Source organism: Dendronephthya gigantea, unplaced genomic scaffold, assembly GCF_004324835.1.
Source record: "Dendronephthya gigantea isolate DGI-Jeju-01 unplaced genomic scaffold, DenGig_1.0 000040F, whole genome shotgun sequence".
Lineage (NCBI taxonomy): Eukaryota > Metazoa > Cnidaria > Anthozoa > Malacalcyonacea > Nephtheidae > Dendronephthya > Dendronephthya gigantea.
Window position 1 is genome coordinate 24685 of NW_021163050.1, and position 9314 is coordinate 33998.

The 9314-nt window shown below is 39.1% G+C and overlaps 1 pseudogene; it reads right to left on the minus strand.

The window, feature by feature from the left end:
* Nucleotides 1-5479: 5479 nt before the first annotated feature.
* On the minus strand, nt 5480-8503 carry LOC114526609 (annotated as a pseudogene).
* Nucleotides 8504-9314: the final 811 nt, after the last annotated feature.

Genomic DNA, 9314 nt, shown 5'->3' on the forward strand with positions numbered 1-9314 from the left:
TATAGTGACAGTAGAAGATATCAGTGTTAGAGCAAGATGTCTAGCGGTTAAGAATTACCTTGGTAAGATGGCAGATGTAAGTTGGGTCCAATCAAATGATAATTTGATCATATTTATATGTTAATTTGCGCTATATAAGTTTTAATAATTACTATTATTATTATTATAATTTCCTTTCCGCCAGTCAAGACAACTTGGTATGGCTTATCCTGCGCATGTGTTCCAATACAATGTTTGAAGAAACTTATCAACCGGTTGATCTCAGAAGATTCCAGGTTGGAGTGGATTTCATTCCCTCAGATTCTGGGGAATCATCAACGCCTACTTCCATCGGCTATCTTCCTGTAATCAAGGCAGATGCAAACGAGTATAGTACAATCAACACACAGTCATGAGACTGTTGTTGAAGATGGCAGACGCTCTTGGACAATCCGAGTCTGTGGTAACTTTTGACTTAGCAATTTACGTTAAGGGGAAACAGCTTGAAATGAGGTACCCGGACGAATTCAAGAACTTTGTAGTTCGCTTAGGAGGGTTTTACATAGCTTTAAACTACCTTTCACTCCTTGGAAAGATGTATTCAAACTCTGTTTTGGGAGATATTCTCATCGAGTCAGGAGTGTATGCGCCTGGGACTACCACCGCATTGATGGCAGGGAAGTCATACAATCGTTGGGTACAAGCCCACAAGCTTTGTCTCGTCTCGAGGCTCTGTTTTGACAAATGTGGGGGGCGTTTGCAAGTTGGCTTGAGAAAACCACACCAGGCTTAGATGAGACTTCAAAGAAGAAAGTCCTCGAGTTGGTTAAGCAATGCCAAGATTGCGAGGGTGGGGGAAGAATACCTAAGTGAGAGTTGGCGTTCGCTAAAAAATTATTTAAGCGCACTGGTGCACCAAATCGAAGAATTTGAAAATGAAGGAATAGTTAAATCGAAGCTTTTTACATTCTGGAGTGAATACATGTCAATGGTATTGATTCTGCTTCAGTTTATCAAAGGTGAGCGTAATGGGAATTGGACCTTACACTTGGCTTCCACCACTAAGATGCTACCCTATTTCTACGCCATGAACAGGGTAAATTATGACATGCTGACATGCATTCACTACAGGAACAGCACTCTGAAGTTTACTCTGAGTTCATAGCTGGTAATCATAGTGTTAGTCGCTCACAACAACCCTTTTGTCAAGTTTGGTCAGATATGGCACTTGAGGAATCAATTAACTGCAACTAAAAATCAAAAGGAGGTTTGATTGACATAACCCAACAGGAGGGTGCTGTTGATCGGTGGTTCTTGACAAGTCACGGGCGTGCAGCCATCACAAGAGCACTGAAAGAAATGTGCGGCGTAGAAAATAACAATAAAGGAACACACAAGGAAACAAGTGTTACGCACATCAAGCAAGATGAGAAGGATGTCCAGCGGCTTGTTTCATGTTTTACCACTGGCTTAGTAAACAACCCATTTGTCACTGAAGACGAGGACAATGCAGACAATACTCCGCTTTCCAACATTGTAACAGGAGTAGTTTTGCCTAATAAAGTCGCAGATCGCTTGGTAAGTGTGTCTGAGATTGGAACAACTAGTATGAACGACTTTATGAAAACAAGACTTGATACTAATGAAGTTTGTTTTTGGGACCCTCTTAAAAAGCTGAAGATTGACACTTTTAAAGTCACTGCGCGAAAGACATCTCTGAAAGGAACTCATAGAAAAGTCGTAACTTTGAATGCTGACCGAGAGCTATTTGGGCGACTGCTGGTAGTGGCGAAAACAAGAAATATCAATCTCAAAGAAATCCTAAGTTACGAATTGTCCAGTGTTCCAATCTCTCTTGTACATCCAATGAAACCATGTGAAAGACTGCCAAGAGCGCATTGATGCTGATTTTGGAGAGAAATGTCAACTCCATTTCTATATTGTCTGTATCGGAACTGCAGACAGCTGTTATCATCGATGCCATGGCATCGATTAAAATGGTTAAGTCGGGAGCAGCAGCAACGTTTGGACAGATGGCAGGTAAATACTTCAACATTATAACTTGGGTATTAAGCCAAAACAACTGCAGCCGGGTAGATCTTGTATTTGACCAGTACCGTGAAACATCTATCAAAGCAGCGGAACGCCATGAAAGAGGAGAAAGTTTGTCCATGGAGATTAAAATTCACAATGAAAATAGGCCAGTTCCCAAGCAGTGGAAAAAATTCATATCAAATCCAAAGAATAAGCAGAATTTATCAACATTCTTATGTGAATTTCTACGTACCACTTTGATGACACAATTGCACCCAAGACAGAATGTTGTCCTAGCAGGAGGCTTCAAAGATGGCAGAGAGGCAGTGTCATGTATCAGAGGAAATTCATCAACTGTTTCGTCTTTGTTTTCCAACCAGGAAGAAGCAGATACAAGACTTGTATTGCATGCCAAACATGCTTCAAATACCCACCAAAGAGTTATTGTTCAGTCGCCTTGTGCAGATGTTGTGGTGTTATGTGTTGCTCATTTTCAGAATATTACATGCCGAGTATGGTTCAGACTGGACTTCAAGATAAAGCGAGATTGATTCCAATTAATTCAATACAACCCTCCTTAGGTCCTCTGCTCTCGAAAGTCTTGCCAGCATACCATGCATTAACAGGTTGCGATACAATGAGTGCTTTTTCAGGTATTGACAAGACGAAGTCTTGGAGTGTATTGGTCAGTGACCCCCAAGCACAACAGCAACTCGCTAGTCTAGGTGAAGAACCAATTACTCAAAAATGTCAGCTCAAATCTTGTGAGGCATTTGTATGTTCTTTGTATACCACTGCCAGAAAATTTGCTAAAACTGACAATGCACAGCATTTCCATTTTTATCAGAAGAACAAGACAAGCGACAATCTGCCGCCCACATCTGACAGTCTATCACATCATATTAAAAGAGCCAACTTCCAGGCATATATGTCTGGAATACAGATCTTTGTCCAATGCAGAACCTTCCTTCAACAGACAGACTTGGATGGAAATTGGAAGATAATGCATTATTGCCAGTCCTTATGATAAGAAATTCGGCGCCAGAAGGGATTGCAGGCTTAACAACTTGTGGCTGCGAGAAGTCGAAATGTTTACGCAATTGTTCATGCAAGTCAAGTAACCTTCCTTGTACTAGAAGCATGTGCGTGCATGGCTGATAATGAAAACTGTTCGAACCCCGTTAATGATGTGGTTGAGTCCAGTGATCTAGAGAGTGATGATGACGACGTTGACATTTAAAGTTTACTTAACTAATTTTTGAAGAACTGAACTGCTTTTAAGCTGATTTAATTTTCGTGAAAAATAAAGTTGGGGATTGTTCATTTGAACATGCGTTAGTACCATCTTCGTTATTATTGATTGAGATTTAGCCGTTTCATTTTGGGTCGCTGAAACTTTGTATTAAGAATACTTAATCATTCTATAATTTTAACTAAATTTTGTTCAGTATTAGCATGTAAAAATTGCTCAATGAATGGTAATTTTTTGTGAGAGAATCCGTTTTTACAAATTAAGACCAAAATTCCATGTTTTTTAGATCACCAGTTTTGTCACGTGAAACAATTAGTACTTGCTCACGTTTGTTCGAAAGCCTCTTGCACATGCTTTCATACAAACTTGTTTTCGTGAGATTTGGTTAAAAGCCAACCAATCTATGGGCCTGCCTGTACGTAGCCTCGCTCTCGTGTTATTCCGCCATATTGAGTCTACAACCCTCGATATCTCGAAAGCTATACCACATATAGAAAGTACAAAGTATCGCATGTTATAAAGAGCATGAATTGTTCTATAAGAATCAGGGGCCAAACCTTTTCTGTAAGGTGGGTTGTGCAAAAGGCTGTTTCTGTAAATAGCTCCCAGACTAAATATCATGGTAGTTTTATCTTTAAGATGCCTTTTGCCGCCATAAAATAAATCTTTGGTCTCCCTTCGTACAAATTTGACAATTATTTTTGGATGCTGGTCAACAATGTTTGATACAGCTCCAGCTTTTGGTCTTAATCTTGAAGAATAACTTTGGGTCTGTCGTTTTAATGGCAGTCCATGACTTATCAAGATATCACTCTCATTTAATTTCAAACCCATAAGAGAGCCTACTTTAGTTGTCAGTGCATTTGTATCTTCGTCTGATTCTTCTGGTAGGCCACTTATTTCAACACAATTGCGTCGACTATATTGTTCAATATTGCTTATGTCCTCGCTCTGTTGTTTTACGACATTGGATAGTCTCAATACTTCTGCTTTTAGAGATTTATTTTCCATCAGGGCCTCCTCACATCTTCTTTCCACTTCTATAGCTCTTGTGGTCAAAAAATCAAATTTCTCACGGACGAAGTCAACGCTCTGCTTTAAGTCTTCCATTGCCTCATGAAATGGTCTCAGATTTTCTTCTAGTTTCTTATCAAGGATCAAAACAAGTGCTTCTGTAGTTAGTGCAGTAGTTTGGCTCATTATTGACAACAAAAAAAAAGTACAAACACGTATATAGATATATCAAGAAAATGTAAAATATAATAACAAAAGCGACAAGCTCAAAGATTTATCACCATCTTGACTCGTACCCAGTATGTCTCCAATATTCTCACATTATTTAGAAGTACATATTAATTCTTTGAATCACACCAAAAATAAGCAAATATATGAGTAATATCTTTCGTAATCATTGTCATATTATTACCAATTCTTGCTAAAAGTGGGAACAAATTCCCAATTATTATTCCTTGTTTCATAGTATGATTGTTCAGTTAACACTGAACTATAAAATTTCCCGAAAGCTTGTCGAATTGTGCCGAGTATGTTCGGAAGGTAGTCAGATTGATTACCATTACCATGGTAACCATTGATTGCACAATAAACATGATAAACAATAAAGTTCAATACTTCTCGACTTCGAACTTGCGTATAGTTCATACATAACACGTTAAATTTGTCTGTTCGCTGCATCCTGGCTGAATTGAATGCATAAATACATGCATCCGTTGAGATTTCTCAAAAGCAAATCTAAGCAAGCATATTTCAGGGGAAGTATCGCTCTTCAGGCAACAACATGATGGAATACTAATGCACCTATCAATGTTAAGCGGGAGGGGGGGTAGGGCGGGCAATGATAGGGGGTTTGAATTTTTACTGAAAATTTTTGTCAAATGCCCCTTATATGAATAGACGTACATTTTCAAATAGTGCCTAAATTCCTCTATCAGAGCAACCATATTGGTTCAAACTGCCCCACCCATAATCCCTGTACAACATACTATATATTTAAAACCCTTTAAAGTGAACCTATTAAATATGAAAAATGGTAACTATATACATTGCAATTGAAAAGACCCTTAAACATAATTTTCAAAATTAATTTGCGCCTATTTTGGCCAATTTCAACCTGATTTGTCCATTTGAACTATTGACTCTAAACACAAATATCTGTTCTAGTGAACAGCCGAGTTCGCTCTATCTAGGCCAAAGTGTTCACCAAATTTCACAACAGTTCATACAAAGCCATGTTTCTGGTATTACGTCTATGTCAGTACAGTTTATGTGACACCAACGTCCACACCCATCACATCCAATCCACTCAACATCTTCGGAACTATTAAATGGGGGGTCAGGCATTTCACAAGCAAGACAAAGTTGTTCACCGTCATCGAAATTTTGTGTCTGGCTATGTTCCTTGGCTTTCTTTCGCTTTCTTGTTTCAGCTGCTTTACAAGCACCTTCAGCCCTGTTAAGCGCGATTTGATTCAAGTGTTCAAACCACATGCATGTTTCTTCAAAACTTAACAATATTTTTTCCGCCGTCTCTTTAATAATTTCTGTTGATGGAACTTTCCTATACTTTTTAAACGTAGCTAAAATAACATCTGAAGGTGGTTTTGAATTTGCCGGTTGAATCGGGCTTGTAATTACCGAGGCTGTATTCTTAGTTTCAATCTTGAGCAGCATTTCTGGTTTAAGATAATGTCCACTACATGCACCAGAACATTTCTTGCACAAAGAACCCCCAAAGGGTCTTTCGGGATCTGCTCGGGGCAAGGGAAAGTAAGATATAGGTGGACCACCATCATACCACGTTAATTCTTTTTCAGGCCGTCCTTTCCTACACGCTTCATGTACACAGTCCTTTCGATAACAACAAATGAGGAGAAATACATACTTTGCTGGAAGATCTTTACGCATATGCGCTTCACGAAGTTTCCAAATTGTTTCAAACTTTGAATACATATCTGGAAAAGCTCTTTATAACTCTTCTTTTTCTTTCTTCTTCCCCTTTAGAAAGACTTTTAAATGCTTGTTTTCTTCTTGATAAGTGGTGGATTCTGCGCCTTTCACTAGGTGGATTTCTGTAGATGCACACGGAGTACCGTCAACCCAACTAATATACACATCAATTGCAGACACTAGGTTTCTTTTCAAAACTTCTTCATTGACTTTTCCAGCTTCAAGAGTGCAGGAACCATGTAAGGTGGAGGGGATAAAGAGATTGGCATGTCCAAGCGCTAGACAGCCATTTTGTAATTCAACGCGATTTCGAAAGCTCGCACCACTATTCCTGGAAGTTATTAGCTCAACATGGCTACTACACTTGAGATGACGCACAGTCCACCAAAATTGCACTTCCAAATACGAGGGACCCTCGTCATATCCTCCATCAACCCTCACGCACTCGATTTCTTTTTTTTTACCCGTTACCGGGTTTATGAATGTTGATTTACAGTGATCATCTTGCGAAAGAAGTTCCATGTCTGCTAAGTGCTGAGCAGAATTCTTCTGAAACAATACGGGTGCCTTCACAACGCCCATGCAGATTTCCCCTGTGGTTTTCGTACCTGCAAAGTTCTAAGAAGTTGTCTGCAAAGTAGATGCATACTTATTAACGTAGTCCGTCCTAGTTGTAAGGGACTCCTTTCCTTTGACACATAGCGTACCGTGGAGCCTGTGGGATGCCATCGTATCGAGGCGGAATCCAGCCTGATCGTCTCTTCCTAAGTTGACAATGTTTGACCCGTCCTGATACTGAAGTATATCTAAACTAGAATATAACGCATTACTCGAATTTGCGTCTGGATTGTATTTCATATTGAATCCCTTTCTCGCCCTTTTTTGAAGAACTTTTGCAACACCCTTGTATCTGGCCGATGATCATCTTCTCTTGTTCCTTGCACAGCTGCACAACACAACCATATGATATCTTTCTTTGGTACTTGCTTTCTAAATGTTCCTTCACTCTTTTAAAGGTTGCTTTTTTTTCGACTTTCTTATTTCCGTCAAACGTGATCCGGCATCTCTTGTTGCCTTTCGCCTGATCGCATTCCTCCTTTTTTTAATCAAAACCTGTCCTCTACAGTCAAATGGACTTGTGATCTCATTCAAACCCGACACATCAGCATCGCTAGAGCTTTCATCAGATTCTGAAACAATTTTCCCTTCCTCGATGTCAATCTCCCTTTCTATTTCAGACTTTTTCATTTCGTAGGCATGGAGTGATTGCCTGGCGATGCTGAGCTCCAATTCGGTGAATCCAAGTGATGGGAATTGCTCATAAAAACTTTTCATCATTTCGTCAAAGATTTCTGACCGTACCTCTTCCATGCTTTCTTTTGCTACACTCTTAAACTGGAACCAATTCAGTTCACACTTTCTAAAAATATCTAACAATTTTGCATACATTTTTTCCACTTTGGATGTCGCATTCGTGGTACTGGACTGGCTTGAATAGTTTTCAACCTCTAACACTTGAAGACTTGATATACCACCCTCCAAAATAGGTCTTTCTTTGAGCTTCATTTCTGACATGTTGTCACTTTTTCCTGTTTCTTCTTCAGACCAAGTATCATCTTCAGACTCAGTTTCGGACGTTTCACTTTCGCTAGACAAGGTTATCCCCAATGCTTCAACAAGTGCTTTTTCCTTGATTTTTGCGCTTTTCTCAATGGCCAGTCTAATGTTTTGTGCTTTTTCTGCAGCAGCTTGTGCTTTCTCTATTCTCCTGTTCATGTCTTTGAAACCGCATAACCGCTTTGCTTTTGAACTTGAAAGCCCTGAAGATTTAACTATAGAATATTTTAAACGTTCTTTTTCCAATTCACTTTCAGCTAGGTTGAGGAGGAGTTTAACCTCTTTCTTTGATATTTGTGGAGTAGAATCACTTTGTGAAGCAACGAGAACTTTATTTAACAGCGACTGAAGAAGTGAGTAGCTAACATTGCTATCTTTCTTGACAAGATATAGAGCATATGTTCCTTTTTTCTGATCACCAGCTCCAATACATGCTAATGGTAATTGAAGGAGCTTCCGCCGGGCATCTTTGGGGGAATACTTAGTTACCTCTGGACTACACATTGTGAAAGCATTGCTTAACTTAATATAAATATGTTGCAAAATGTACTCTGCCACCTTCAGTTTTCCTGCACACTCTGCGCACGGTAGCCTATGGCGATTTTTGCAAACAAAACCACAAACTTTAACGTATTCGACAAGACTTAGCCCTTCCATCCTAGAAACGTAAATGTTTTCAGATACTTTTTCATGCAAGGATAAGGATCTTTTCATTTCACGTTCAAATACATAAACAAGGTTGTTTTTGTCAAGTTCCAGTTGGATGCGAAGGGCAGCATCTAAAAATCCTTAGATGGAACAAAATCAGCAGATGCTGTTTCCAAATATATATTTTTGTCGCTCTTGTCAAATTGGCTGCTTGATTTGATTTCTAATTGTTGTGAAGATGGAAATATACCCGAATCACTATCCGAAATCATTTCTTCAGCTACTTGGGATTGGGCATTCAATTCATCTGCTTCAAACTGAATTGTTGGATTGACGTCAGTCATTGAGAATTAAGCATTCGGTTGACCAGTTTCAGGCTGAATTGGTGGATCGACATCAGTCATTGGGGATTGAACATTCAGTTGATCTGCTTCAGACTGGATTGGTGGATTGACGCTTAATATAGAATGTTCGTCATCAGAGCTCAATACAACTGTGTCTTCAGAATCATTTGTGTTGGAACTAATACTGGAATCACCATTCCAGAAATCTTGGAGGGTTTTCACTTCCTTGCTCTTATCAGCTATCTTTGTTTGATCCTTCTTTTTCTTGTGGTACCACTTTGATTTTCCTTCTTTCTTTTCCAGTAGCTTTAGTTGTTTTTCATGGATTTTTTGTTCTTTCATTAACTTGCGAATTTCCCCACTTATTGTGTCACATTTTCCATATTCCTTCAGCGATTTATGTTTTTCCAGGCGCAATTGCTTGAAATTCAGTTGCTTGCATATATTGTTGATGACTGCTTTAGTATTTTCAATTT